Below are 14,807 nucleotides of genomic sequence, written 5' to 3' on the forward strand. Positions count from 1 at the left end.
TATTTAAACTGTCCAGTCTTCAGTGCAAACCTAAATATCCTCATGTGTTCTCAAAGGTTTTTAAAACTTGGGTTTTTAATAGGCTAGTTATTGTATTTTCATACAATAATAGTCAAGAAATCTAACCATAATTCAAAAAGAATCATGTACCACAATGTTCATTGCAGCACTATTTACAATAGCCAGGACATGGAGGCAACCTAAGTGTCTATCGACAGATGAAAGGATAAAGAAGATGTGGCACATATATACAATGGAATATTACTCAGACATAAAAAGAAATGAAATTGAGTTATTTGTAGTGAGGTGGATGGACCTAGAGTCTGTCATACAGAGTGAAGTAAGTCAGAAAGAGAAAAACAGATACTGTATGCTAACACATATAGATGGAATCTAAACAAACAAACAAAAAATCTCTGATGAACCTAGGGGCAGGGCAGGAAAAAAGACACAGATGTAGAGAATGGACTTGAGGACACAGGGAGGGGTAAGTGTAAGCTGGGACGAAGTGAGAGAGTAGCACTGACATATATACACTATCAAATGTAAAATAGAGAGCTAGTGGGAAGCAGCTGAATCACACAGGGAGATCAACTTGGTGCTTCGTGACCATCTAGACAGGTGGGATAGAGAGGGTGGGAAGGAGACGCAAGAGGGAGGGGATATGGGGTTATATGTATACATATAGCTGATTCACTTTGTTATACAGCAGAAACTAACACAACATTGTAAAGCAATTATATTGCAATAAAGATGTTAAAAAAAACCCCAAAAATCTCAAGCCCAGAAGTCAGGTTTCTTGTGTTTGAATGCTGGATTTTCTACTTGCTCACTACCTGACCTTGGACTAATTACTGAATCTCATCCTTAAGATGTAGTAATAATAATACCTCTATTATAAGCTTAGATTTAAAAGTGATATTCCACATGGAAGTGTTAATCTCTGCCTACCACAAAGTAAACTTACAATAAATTTCATTATTACCCCTTGTAATTTTTCCTAAGCACAAATTTGAATTGATTAGGCCAGAGGCTAGTTTTCTGTGCCATGCTACATTGGTTAAAAGTGAATAAAGTCGTCTACCTACTTGAATGACCAATTCGTCTCTGTTTTCCAGGGATTTGCTAGGTTTAGTGCTGAAAATCCTATATCCTGGGAACACTTCTTATACCTGCACAAACCAAGATGCTTGGTAAGCCTACCCAGAATCTACATCTCCAGCATGGATTTGTGATTCTCTAATTTCATTTCCATCTCTACAAGTTTTTCAATGGAGTAACTCCTGAATTATGATAATTAATTTAAAAAATGTTAAAATTTTCAATATGTATCATTAAAAAATGTAAAGGTTTACTCTAATTTTTGAGTTCTGGATTATGAGAAACATGCTACCTTGTTAAGACAGGTATTATGAAAATGTGGAGGGTGATTATTTTTCTCCCCCACACCTCTTGGGACAAATTTAATTATGAGTGGTTTGCAGGGTTAGTGTCTACAATGCCTGATTGAATAAATCTCAAAGAATGTGCTGATTTTCCTCTGAATACTGATCATTTACTTGGAGAGCTATGAACCAAAGCTCATGAATGATACTTAGGGTATCTGGGAAACTCTTAAAACCGTAATAAAAATTCATATGCATATGTTTGTGTGTGCATTTTTCAGGGAGAGTATTTGTAAATTTCGTCAGCTTTCAAAAGGAAACTATGGTGCCTAAATGTTTAAAGTTCACTTTCTTGAGAAGGCTTGAAAAGCTAACATTTGTACAGTTTGGGTCTACTTGAAACAAGGTTTACCTGCTCTCCTCTTTCTTGGTCCCTTTTAGTCCTTGGATTTAGTGAATGAAGTCCCAGAGGATCACTTCAGAATAACTTGATTCAAATCCTCTATAGAGTCTCCTTCCCTCACTCGATATTAGACAAGCTTTGAATTGGTCACAAATTTGATTTCAGGATTGGAAAATCTGTATTAGATAGGGCATTTCTATGGGGGGTTTGTTGTTAGAAATAATGAATAACATTATTAACCCTAAGGTAACAGGAAAGATGTGTTGGAAGAAGGTAAACAAGAAGTCTGGGTTGTACAGACAGCATAACTGAGTTATTTACCCTGCTCATGGGCTTAGGTCAATGACAAAAGAGCACTCCTAATTTTCACATGAAAACTATTTCCTTTATGGGTGCATGAGATAGCACACGCTGAAGGACAAGCTGAATGATCATCACAGGTGGAAGCAATGTAAATTAGTGTACGAGAGATGAACCATGGCTGCAAACACAAAATGATCCCAAGGTCCAATAAATAGTTTGTGAATTAGAAATGGGTTAGGGAGAGTGGCTTTGAGACTCTTTTTGAGGATAAGACTCTTAGAGACTCATCTTTATATGGTGTCAGTACATGGGTGCATGGATGGGTGTGGTGATTTACAGGGATATACACAAATTCGCACAGAGATGTAGCAGGAGATGAGAGGTTCTCTGTCATTGGGGCAACAGTGCTCCCTTGTTGGGCACACTGCACTTTGTTGAAAAAGCACTGTACAAAACTTATCCGATTGGTACTTCTAAATTTATGGTCACTAAAGTTAAATGAAACTTCAGCGTTGCTTGGCAACGCTTTTTTCTTTTCATTTTTTCTAAATGACTTATAATTCCATTTAACATAATGTTTATTTCATTACTCTACAGTATTGTCAAACCTCTAGCCTTCCACCCTTTTTCTCTCTCAGTAATTGATTACTTCTTGCCTTACAGATAAAGTATAAGTGCCCAGAGAGGAAGGCTTTCAATTCCTGAAACCAAATGTACCTATCTACTACAAAGAGGGTAATACACCATCTTCTGTCCATGCCCAGTTCCTTCACTTTTCCTCAAATCCTTCCCTTCCTGCCATCTCAGAAATCTTTACTTTATCTACTGTACTTTACATTACCTGGTGTCTCCTGAGTCTTCAACTTGTTATCCTACGTGAACATTCTTATCTCAGATAATCTTGCTTCTTATCTTAAAAAAAAAAAAAACAACTCCATTTTATGTCCCTTCCCACTTCTGCTCTTTACTCTTCTCTCTCAGTCAAGCATTTTAGGAGTTGTCTCTACTCATTGTCTCCACTTACTGAGCTGCAAATTATCTTCTGCTTCCACTTTCCACTCCAAAACTGACCATGCTAATGCCACCAATGACCACAGTATCACAAAATCCAAAAAGTAATCTTTCATTATCTTAGGTAAAATCTCAACCACATCCAATGCATTTGATTGTTCTTGGAAGAATTTCTTGCTTTGACTCCACTGACACCAGAAACTTCTCATTTTCATTAAACTCCCTGCTCACTCCTTGCTGCTCTCCCTGGCTGTCTCTTCCTCTTCTACTCAATCTTCAAAGGTTGACATTCCACCCTGAGCTTGACCCTTCCCTCAGTGCTCTTTTTCTAGGCAATGTCTTATCCTTACATCTCTCAAACTCAACTGCTGACTTGGTCCATGTGTTAAATGCCTCAAACTCAACTTTTCAAAGTCAAATCAGTTCTCTTTCACCACAAACCTGCTCTTTACCCAGGATTCTCTATCTCAATAGACTACACCATCATCAAATATTCTGTTCAATGTGGAATCCTGGTTATCATCTCTGATGTCTCCTTCTATCTCCGACCATACTCAGTTAATCGCCATTCCCTCAGTTTTGCTTACATCTCTCCCTATGTAACATCCTATTCTAAATCAATATTGTAGTTTACTTGGTCTCCTCTTTTTTTTTTTTTTTTTTTGCGGTACGTGGGTCTCTCACTGCTGTGGCCTCTCCCATCGCGGAGCACAGGCCCTGGACACGCAGGCCCAGCGGCTATGGCTCACGGGCCCAGCCACTCCACGGCATGTGGGATTTTCCCAGACCAGGGCACGAACCCGTGTCCCCTGCATCGGCAGGCGGACTCTCAACCACTGCGCCACCAGGGAAGCCCTACTTGGTCTCCTCTTATCCACTGTTGCTGCCTCAACATCCTACCTCTTATTTCTTTCTTCTCTAAGCAGCCACAGTTGTCTTTACAAACTCAGATTTTATCATGTTGCCGCTATTCTAATATCCATCAATGGTTTACCATTGCTCCTAGAATAGCCTCTAAAATCTTTAACCACAAGGTCTTAAAATTATATCACTCTCATTGCAATCTTAGTCTCATATCTTACCATATCTTACTTATCTCTCTGTGATATAGTCACCTTGGACTCCTTTCAGTGGTTCAATTACCTTGTGCTCCTTCACGTCACAGAGCCTTCATGCAGATCTGGGCTGCTTTTGCTTTTTTTTCTGCACCTAGTTAATACATCCTTCAGTTTTCAGTTTATAAGTCATTGCCTTCTACCCAGATTAGTTTCCACTGTATTTCTCTCTTAATAAATATAAGAATTGCCATATGCGTAATTATTTGTTTAAAGACTTAATTGCCAGCATGATAATAACCTCCACGAGGCTAGGCATTATCCACCTTATTTACAGCTGTATTATTAGTTATTTCTTGAATGAATGAAGATACTATAATCAAATTTAGCCTTTTTGATAACTTCTTGACTAATCTTATAACCAAAAAACAAAAAAAAATCACTGAGGGGGGAGATCAATATGGCAGACTAGGAGGAAGCAGAGCTCACCTCCCCCCATGAAAACATCAAAAATACATCTACATGTGGAACACTTCTCACTGAAAACTAACTGGAGACTGGAAGAAAGACTCCTGTGCAACCCAGGCTGTAAGAAAGATACACATGGGATCAGGTAGGAAGGGAAGAGAAGTGATTAGTTGGGGACCTGTGCCCTGGGGAGAGACTAAGAAGAAATGGGGGTTATATGGGTAGACATCCTCTGTCTGGGGAGTAAGTGGTTCAAGTCACATGTTGGGCACCTCATCCCTGGGGGAAAATGAGTCTCCTTGTCTGTTGGAGGGCCAGGGGTACTAATAGGAAGGCTGTGGGAAGCCTGGACTCTGCTGTGAGGAGTGCATACGTACTTTCTTACTCCCAAAATAGGGCAAAGAGGAAGGATTGAAACTGCATGGGTTGCTGGTAGGTTTCTGGTGACCACCCTGACACATGACCCAGCCTGCCCCAAGCAACCATTCTGGTCCCACTTGCTTTCTGACTGTAGCTCCACTAGGGTGAAGGCCACAGGGGCTAAAGGGAAGCTCAGAAGCAACTGTGAGGCACAAAAGCAACTCAGACCCAGAGGGACATCTGAATAGGGTGGGGGCAGCCAATACTGGCACTCACACAGGCACTGCATCAGAAGCAGTGTGGGTCGCTGACTGCAGCTAGGGCCACACAGCCCATACCCATACCCACACCAAACAGCCACACTAGCTCCTCTTGCTCCAGCACTGCTTCCCTCTGGGACAGGGATGCTGGTGCTGGGAGTGGGGGAGCACACACTTAAGGGGAATAGAACCAGCTCAGACCTGACCCTCAAGGCTTCTACTCTGAAGACCTGGTTCCATACCCAATAGGCAGTGATGGCCTCTGGGCAGAGGAGAAGCTCCAGTTCATACCTAGCTCTCACCTCAGCCCCACCATCTCCAGTCCCACTTCCTACCAAGACGATAGCTGCCAGCACACTCTGAGGAAAGATGCGACTTTTGTTCACATCAAATCCAGCTCTCCTACCAAAGCCACTGGGCACATGCAGACTGCATAAGGATGCTCCTACACAAGGACACCCCTTCAAGACTGTAATGGGTAACTGTTCCACCTAATTTCATATAGACAAAGTTAAGCAAAATGAGAAGATAGAGGAATTTGTTTCAGGTGAAAGAAAAAGAGAAAACCCTTGACTTGCCACAGCAATCTTGAGATAAAAGAGTAAAGCTGGAGGAATCAGACTCCCTGATGTCAGACTATACTACAAAGCTAGAGTAATCAAAACAACATGGTACTGGCACAAAAGTAGAAACATAGATCAGTGGAACAAAATAGAGAGCCCAGAAATAAACCCACATGTCTAGGGTCAGTTAATCTACAACAAAGGAAGCAAGAATATACAATGGAGAAAAAACAGTCTCTTTAATAAGTGGTGCTGATAAAACTGGACCGCTATGGGTAAAAAAGTGAAATTAGAACATTTTCTTACACCATATACAAAAAATGAACTCAAAATGGATTAAAGAACTACATGTAAGACTTGAAAACATAAAACTAGGAGAGAACATAGGCAGAACACTTTTTGACATAAATTGTAGCAATGTTTATTCAGATCTGTTTCCTAAGGTGGGGGAGAGAAAACCAAAAATAAACAAATTGGACCTAATTAAACTTAAAAGCTTTTGCACAGCAAAGGAAACTATTGAAAAAATGAAAAGAAAAACTACTGAATGGGAGAAACTATTTACAAATGATATGACCGATAAGGGATTAATATCCAAAATCCATAAATAGCTCATACAACTCAATATTAAAAGAACAAAACACCCCAGTTAAAAAATGAGCAGAAGGCCTGAAAAGACATTTTTCCAAAGAAGACATACAGATGGCAACAGGCACATAAAAAATGCTCAAAATCTCCAGAATGGATAAAGAAGATGTGGCACATATATACAATGGAATATTACTCAGCCATAAATAGAAACGAAATTGAGTTATTTGTAGTGAGGCAGATGGACCTAGAGTCTGTCATATAGAGTGACGTAAGTCAAAAAGAGAAAAACAAATACTGTATGCTAACACATATATATGGAATCCAAAAAAAAAAAAAAGGTTCTGAAGAACCTAGGGGCAGGACAGGAATAAAGATGCAGACATAGAGAATGTACTTGAGGACACAGGGAGGGGGAAGGGTAAGCTGGGATGAAGTGAGAGAGTGGCATGGACATATATCCACTACCAAAAGTAAAATAGACAGCTAGTGGGAAGCAGTCGCATAGCACAGGGAGATCAGCTCAGTGATGTGTGACCACCTAGAGGGGTGGGATAGGGAGGGTGGGAGGGAGGGAGATACAAGAGGGAGGGGATATGGGGATATATGTATACGTATAGCTGATTCACTTTGTTATACAGCAGAAACTAACACACCATTGTAAAGCAATTATACTCCAATAAAGATGTTAAAATAAAAAATAAATAAATGCCCCAAATATTAATTAAGAATAAAGACATATACATGGTAATATTTGTAATAAATAAATATATAGATAAATAAAGTATACATTCAGTATATAACAAAAATAAAAGCTCAAAATCTCTAATCATCAGAGACATACAAATTGAAACCACAATGAGATATCACCTTAAACCTGTCAAAATGGTTAACATCAAAAAGCCTACAAATAACAAATGTCAGTGAAGATGTAGAAAAAATAGAGTCCTAGTACCCTGTTAGTGGGAATGTAAGTTGATGCAGCCACAATGGGAAACAGCATGGAAGTTCCTCAAAAAACTAATATAGAAGTACCATATGATCCAGCAATTCCACTGCTGGGTATGTAACAGAAGAAAATGAAAACACTTTTTCAAAAAGATACATGAACCCCAATGTTCATAGCAGCATTATATTATTTATAATATCCAAGATATGGAAGCAACACAAGTGTCCATCAACAGATGAATGGATAAAGAAGATGTGGTATGTATATATATATATATATATATATATATATATATATATATATATATATATATACATACACACACACACACACACACACAATGGAATATTACTCATCCATAAAGACAAATACTCTTTGTTAATACTTATATGTGTAATTAAAAAATAAAACAAACAAATGCATATAACAAAACAGAAACAGACTCACAGATATAGAGAACAAGCTAGTGGTTACCAGTGAGGAGAGGGAAGTGGGGAGGGACAAGATAGGGGTATGGGATTAAGAGACACAAACTACTATGCATAAAATAAATAGCAACAGGGATATATTGTACAGTACAGGGAAGTATAGCTGTTATCTAGTAATAACTTTTAATGGAGTATAATCTATAAAAATATTGAATCAATATGTTGTACACCTGAAACTAATATTGTGAATCGATTATACTTCAATAAAAAAATTACTCTGGGGCATAGTAGGTGTTGATATTTTTTACTTTGTGGTAAAGGAAGCAAGGTATAGAAATTTGTTGTTTGCTTTGGAGGGGATGTCATGGTATACCTCTGACCAGTGGACCTCCAAAACTGAAATGGCAAATTTCTCAATGTTTAGGATTTATTTCTCTCTCTGTAATACAAGTGTCTTACCAAGCCCTCCAGGGGCTGTGCTGTAAGTATAAAATACATCCTGGGTTTCAAATACTTCATGTAAAAAATGTAATATACCTCATTAATAATTTTATACTGATTTTTACATGATGAACTGGTAATATTTTTGGAATACTTGGTTAAATAAAATATATTACTAAAATTAAATCCCAAAATTTCTTTGAAAATAATACAGTAAAACCACTGCTTTAAAAGTTTTCCCACGTGTCAGACTAAAGCATTTCCAGAAGTCTTCTCAACTGCTTGTAATGTCCATTTCTTTTAATGTATGTATTTGTTTGTTTGCCTGCTTACTTATAATATTATAAATATTGCAAACAGTATTCGAAGCTTATAAGAAACAAATAAAAAGCTGTGCCTTCCAAGTATTGTACATAAACACATAACATCATCAAAGAGTTTAGCTGAAAAGAATCTAAATTACAGAGGTATGAGTAGGGATAAGGAAACAAACAAAGGTTAGTGACACACTCAGAAACTCGCACCAGAATGAAGCCATTATCATTCTTAGGACTGAAATGGGAAGGGGAGGGGACAGTGTCATTAGAACATTACATAAATTAAACCTGTGGAAGAGGGGCCTTTCACTTGAAGCTGAGACATGGAAGAAAATAGATTCTGCTGAAGTTCAGCAAGCCTGGAAGGGACCAGCAGCAGGTTGTGTGGAGAGATAACTCCTTCACCTTCTCCCACATTACTGTCCTTTAGTCTCTTCCCGATGCCTGCCATGGGTCTAAACCAACATGAAACCCGAGGACATTGGTGAGAGCAGGGTAGAAAAGAGTAAAGAATACTCTGCCAGATAGAGTTTAGGTAGGTGAGAGAGCTTCAGAGAATACCCAGCACACATCCTTTCTTTCCTAATATTGTGTAAAGAGGGTCCCTAACTTATAACTCCTCTTGTTTTAATGTCTGTGGCTTTGTCTCTTTTAGATAGCCTAACAGAATTTAGTTCTCTCATTTCAAGTAAGACCCTTAATCATGATTTTCTTAGATGCTTTCCATACCATACTAAATTAGGGAGGTGAGATGACTTAATAAGAACATGTCATCAAGGACAACACATAAAATGTAATTTTCCTTATGGAAACTTTTTTCCCACCACCACCACTTGAGTAAGATACAGAAATAAGTTTTTATGAAGCCATGACCAACATGGAATTGGTATCATCATGACTAAAAGAAAGGTATTGTTGTGTACATGATATCACATGTATGCCTATAAATGTTTTAAGCCACAAGTGAACTTGATTTGGACAAATCAAATAACAGGCAAGAAACCAACAAAGTGGATAATAGCCAATAAAAGATTTTGTAACTAGAGTATAAGATTTAATTCTACCTTGGAACGCATTTGAATATTGTAGGTCAACCTCCTATTACTTTGCGGTTTTGAGCTTGTACTATGAAATCTATGTTACTTGGACAATTAATCAAGAATGCTGTTACCTGATAATAGATATTCTATTAGGTTGAACCGTATGAATTGCTGATAGTTACCCACTTTGACCTATAAAAACAGTTAAACAGTGATACTACCTAATATGTAATGCATGTTAACTCTGAGTTTTAAAATAAACGACCAGATAAATACATGCATTCTTGCTTTCTGATGTTTATTAGTTTCCTCAAGGTCCTTGGCCTTTTAAAAATGGCATTTATTTATTTGGTAGAATACTAGCAATTTTGAGGGAAATATACAATACTTGTATTATAGCCAGTGCCAACAAGTACATCTGTGCCAGAATTAATCTCTTTGACATAGCACTGTGTGAAAGTAATTTGTTTATCTCTTTCACAGTACATGCTTGTACAAAATTCTTTTTTTTTTAATGTAACACATAGACTCATCTCTTTCATTAAGCTCTTTGAATGTAGTCAGATGTTGTGGTGATGAGGGAATAACAATCTCTCTAATATATTTTAAAAATCAAAAATAACATAGCTACTATTCTTCTTTGGCACTTTCACTTTTTATAAGAATGTTCCATGGGATAGTCTCTTATTCAATTTTCACATTTTTACTCCTGTAAATTTTAGCAGGAGCTGAGAGAATTAATGAGAACATCCTTTGACAGTATTTTTCAAACCTCTAATTCTGAAGATATCTGGCTACTTATTTGTTGTTGGAAACAAACTATAATTTTGATGTGTTAAAGACAGTAAGAAACATATACAATGCCTATTTTTAATACAAACTTTCTCCTATTGGTATTGTATATTACATGTTTGTCCAAGGGAGATATGTAAATGCTATCTAGAGAGATGTTTATTTTAGGTTGTGATAATTCATAATGTAAGTAATTTGCTTTTAATTGATGTTTAAATTTCTATGATAAAATACAATCTAAAATAACTTACAAAATAAACCATTTTTATACTTTAATAAAAAGGAGTGGGTTTTTCATATGTTTCTGAATCTTAAATAGAGGATTGAAAGTGAATATAATATCCTTAATTTTAAAACTATTAATTAGCACATCTCAAAATCCTGTTCCACTAAAATTCATTGTAAGAAAGGAGTAAAGAATAAAGAAAATAAATAAACAGAAAGGAAAGGAAAGGGAGGAAGAGAGAAAGGGGGAAAGAAAGAGAGAAAGAAAGAACAAGAGAAAGGAAGAAAGAGAGGAAGAAAGAAAGAAAGAAAGGGAAAGAGAAAAAAGAAAGGGAGAAAGACAATAAAAGTAAAGCAAACTCAAATCAATAAAAATAATGGCAGGAATTATATCCCAGTGTGTTGGAGAGTTTATTCTCCATGTTTTCTACATTGGCTGCCCCTGTAGTTGACTAGAGATGTCAGGTGACACTGACCTGGGTCATGTGTGGTAAGGGATGATAAAGGATGGGAGAAAAGCCCTCCCTTTTCACCTTGGCAGGCCTTTTCCTCTATATCACCATGGTTCCAACTTTTGTTTTTAAAGGAGAGTTTTAGGTGAAAGCAACAAGTCTGAGGTTACAGCCAAACGTGAACTGGGGGAATTACTATAGCAATGGCTACCTCTGCTCAGGTTTAATTCTCAGTTATCAGCTGGACATTTGCTCAGGGCAAGTGGTCTCAAGGATTTGGCTTACAGTATACTTTTTCAATTCCTGATGGAACTGGAGAAGCTGCCAAAAATAAGACAAGACTAAGAATTAGACTCTCTAGACAGCTGACCAACTACTTTCTATGTGTTAATAACTGAGTAATTTCATGTCCCAGAGCCTTCCTTTTCTCACATGTAAATTTGTACCTGGCTTGCTGGTCTCAGGGAAGTCTCACAGGCTTAGATGAGAGAATATATACAAAAGTTCTTTAGCAGCTACCAAATAATATGCAGGTGGAAGGTGTGGGGTTACAACTGTATTAATAGCTAATTTGAACTCATTGATCTAGAAAACATCTCTGGAAAAGCCAAGAAAGCATACACTCACAGAAAGAAAGAACTAAATCATTTGAACTTTTGAACAATCTCTATTCTTAGGGGCTGTACATGTACCTCTATTGTAAAGATACAGTCTATAGCCTTGAGTCTTAAACATAAGAAGTACCCAATACACTTAAATAAAAATGCAGATACCCTGACCATATCCCTTGTGATTCAAAGTCAGTGCATTTTCACAAGTCAGATGATTCTGGTGAAGAGATCAGTATGGAGTAGGACTGCCCAGTTTCCATGCTTATGTAGAATATCCTAGCATTTAAGAGTGTTTGCCTTTCCATGAGCTGTGTCACTTACTACTTATGTACCTTTGGGCAGGCAATGTTATGGACTGCATGTTTGTGTCCCACCGAAATTCATATACTGAAGCCCTAATTCCCAATGCGATGGTGTTTGGCGATGGGGTCTCTGGGAGGTAATTAGGTCAGAAGGATGGCGCCCTCATGATGGGATTAGTGTCTATACAAGAAGTCTAAAGGAATCAAATCCTGTGTTATCCAGATCATTATTTCTTACTATTTCCCTTTATTTTATTTTTGTCCTAATAACCCCCAATCTTCCAAGTTTAATATGCTTGCTATATTTGTTATGTACTGGCAACCTTCTGTATCCCCCATTCCCCATCTGAGGACACAGAGGACCGACTGTAATATGTCATCTTCTATAAGGGACTTGAGCATCCATGGATTTTGGTATCCCTGGGGGTCCTGGAACCAATTGCCTGCAGATACCGAGGGATTTTATATTCATCAAATGCATACTCAAAATGTTAGCAAGTAAAATGAAAACAAGCAAATGAACAATGAAGTTTTTCTGCATATACTTAGAATAATTGTTCATCAGTGGACCTGTCTCACATGCTGGAAAGCATTGCTTTGTTTTGACCATCCCTTGGGAAGCCCCTAAACTTTAATTCCAGCAAAAGCAACACATTTACAGTTGCCTGTAGGCTTGGATGTCCTATAACCAACTCTTAGGGAGGCATTTTCTGAAAATTTCAACTTTTATTTTTAAATCTCCCAAAGCCTTAAAAAAAGTCACCCTTGTGGGTGAGCCCTGAGAAAATTCCATTTATTCCTTTCCCAAGATGGAGTTAGAAGTTGGGAGTCTCCATCTGTCATCCTCTGCTCACACAGCCTTGGTGTTCCTGACTCAGCATCTGAAATGAACACATTTTCCATTGCAGTTTGGTCGATGCATCAACTGTGACATTTGACTTTTACAGATTAAGGAAAGAAGGTGTCCCCTTATGTGCTGCTTGTGCTGCTTATTTTTGATTTATTGCATGTTAGATTTCAGGTCTTCAATTTGCATCTTTTTAGCAAATAGTGTCTGAAGGTTGTGTCTTAGCACATGTCTGGAGTTGTATGTACATAAAATAAAGGCAAATTCAAATGGCAAAGCTCAGAGAAGGAAACTAAGGACACATCATCATTGTTTAACCCCAAATGTTCTCCCCTTTCTGTTGCAGAAGTGTCAGAATACAAAATGGCATCATTTAAAAAATACTATTTCTGAAGTTGCTCATTGACAGTTTTGTTTTTTTTTACACCTGGATTGAAAGCAATGGTTGACTTCTTAAAAATATTTTTTATTGCAGAATATACTATAACAAAGAGAATGTTTTTTTCTAATTCATGTAAGTTTTTTAATTGTGCTATGATGAATGCAACCAGAAAAATAACCAATTCCTTCTAACAGAACCTTCATTAAAACCATTTACAAAAGCATGCTGTTTCTCCTCTTTTTCATTCCGTTAAGAAGTACTATTTAGATAATAACAGCCATATAATAGAATTGCCTATTTTGTATGAAGTCTCTTATTTTGTTATTAAGTAATCAGCTTAGATGATTGGATTCTTACTAACCTCTGCCACTCAGAAGTCCAACTATATGAGCCAGGTACAACCACTCAGACTCAGTTTCCTCAACTGGAAAATGGGACTAATAATAATTGAGTTAACAGTAGCCTTGTAGACTTGCTAAGGGAATTGAATGAGAAGTTTTATGTGAAACAGGTTTGTAAATTCTATGGGACTATAAAATGTACAGCAACATTGTAACATAGATAAACATATAAATTATATCATTTATATAACATAAATTACCACATATTGTAATTATTTAACAACAATCACCAATATAATATGACTTTATACATTTAAAGAGTGACCAGGATTCATAAACACTCTTTCAATTTCAAAGTTAATCATCCATATACATCTAAAAGGGCACTGATGTGTAATTTTTCTACAGGTTTGCTCTTTAATATTATTTCTGGATCATTTGTGATCAACATGGATTTTAATACTGAATTAACTAGTACAGTTGCTTAGAATTTTAACTTTTTATTTTGTATTTTCTACATGACTTTTGCCAGAGTAGCCTTGTTAAATTGAGCTATATAAACATGTAATTATTTATACCAACTCACGTTAGGTCTATGGTTTACGGACTGCCAATTTTCCACCTATGTAATTATAGCCATAACAGGTTTTCAGTTATTTGAACTAAAGAGTTCACTGTCTTAGAATCATACTTTTTATTCTTCCTTGCAAGTGATACATTCACTAGATTTTTTAGGTAAAATTACTTTATACGTTATATATACAGACACAAACTGTGTATGAAATGTATTCACAATTCTTAAAAAGTTGGTAATTCTGAGTTGAATATATGTTTCAGAAACAGTAAATGAAACTTTCACTTAAAAAGATGTTCTTCATACTTTAAAATAACTTTAATTTCCTTGGATGTGAGTACTATGTAATTAAGTAATCCCTGTTATACAGAAAAAACGTGTTAGATGTAAATACATAATTCTGCCACCACAGCTAACAGAAATGTTATCATTAAGTGTTTTCTACATTTTGAGGAAGGTAATAAATATCCCAAGGTCTCCAGGTTTGTCCTTTTTAAATTTTTTTGAAAGAAGCATTAAACATGTTGACTATCCATTTCTAGCAGGGAAATAGGAAAACACAGAAGACATAGTATCAAATACTTTTTGAGGGCTAACATTCTGTTTGTCAACTTTGGCTACCAGAAATGACATTATTAACTAAAACTCGTTATCATAAAGCAACTCTGGTAGCTCTCACAATTCTTAATTCTCTAAGTTGAAATATATGC

General features: G+C 36.8%; 1 long non-coding RNA gene across 2 annotated transcripts in view; it reads left to right on the plus strand.

Moving 5' to 3' along the window:
* The window catches only part of LOC117312932 (uncharacterized), a 175,155-nt gene that overhangs the window by 107,900 nt on the left and 52,448 nt on the right, over window positions 1-14,807 (plus strand). For both annotated transcript variants that reach the window (XR_004527350.2, XR_004527351.2), the window contains exon 5: window positions 1,119-1,193. This is a non-coding gene — a long non-coding RNA (uncharacterized lncRNA). The remainder of the gene's footprint in view (window positions 1-1,118; window positions 1,194-14,807) is intronic.

Source organism: Tursiops truncatus, chromosome 7, assembly GCF_011762595.2.
Source record: "Tursiops truncatus isolate mTurTru1 chromosome 7, mTurTru1.mat.Y, whole genome shotgun sequence".
Classification (NCBI taxonomy): domain Eukaryota; kingdom Metazoa; phylum Chordata; class Mammalia; order Artiodactyla; family Delphinidae; genus Tursiops; species Tursiops truncatus.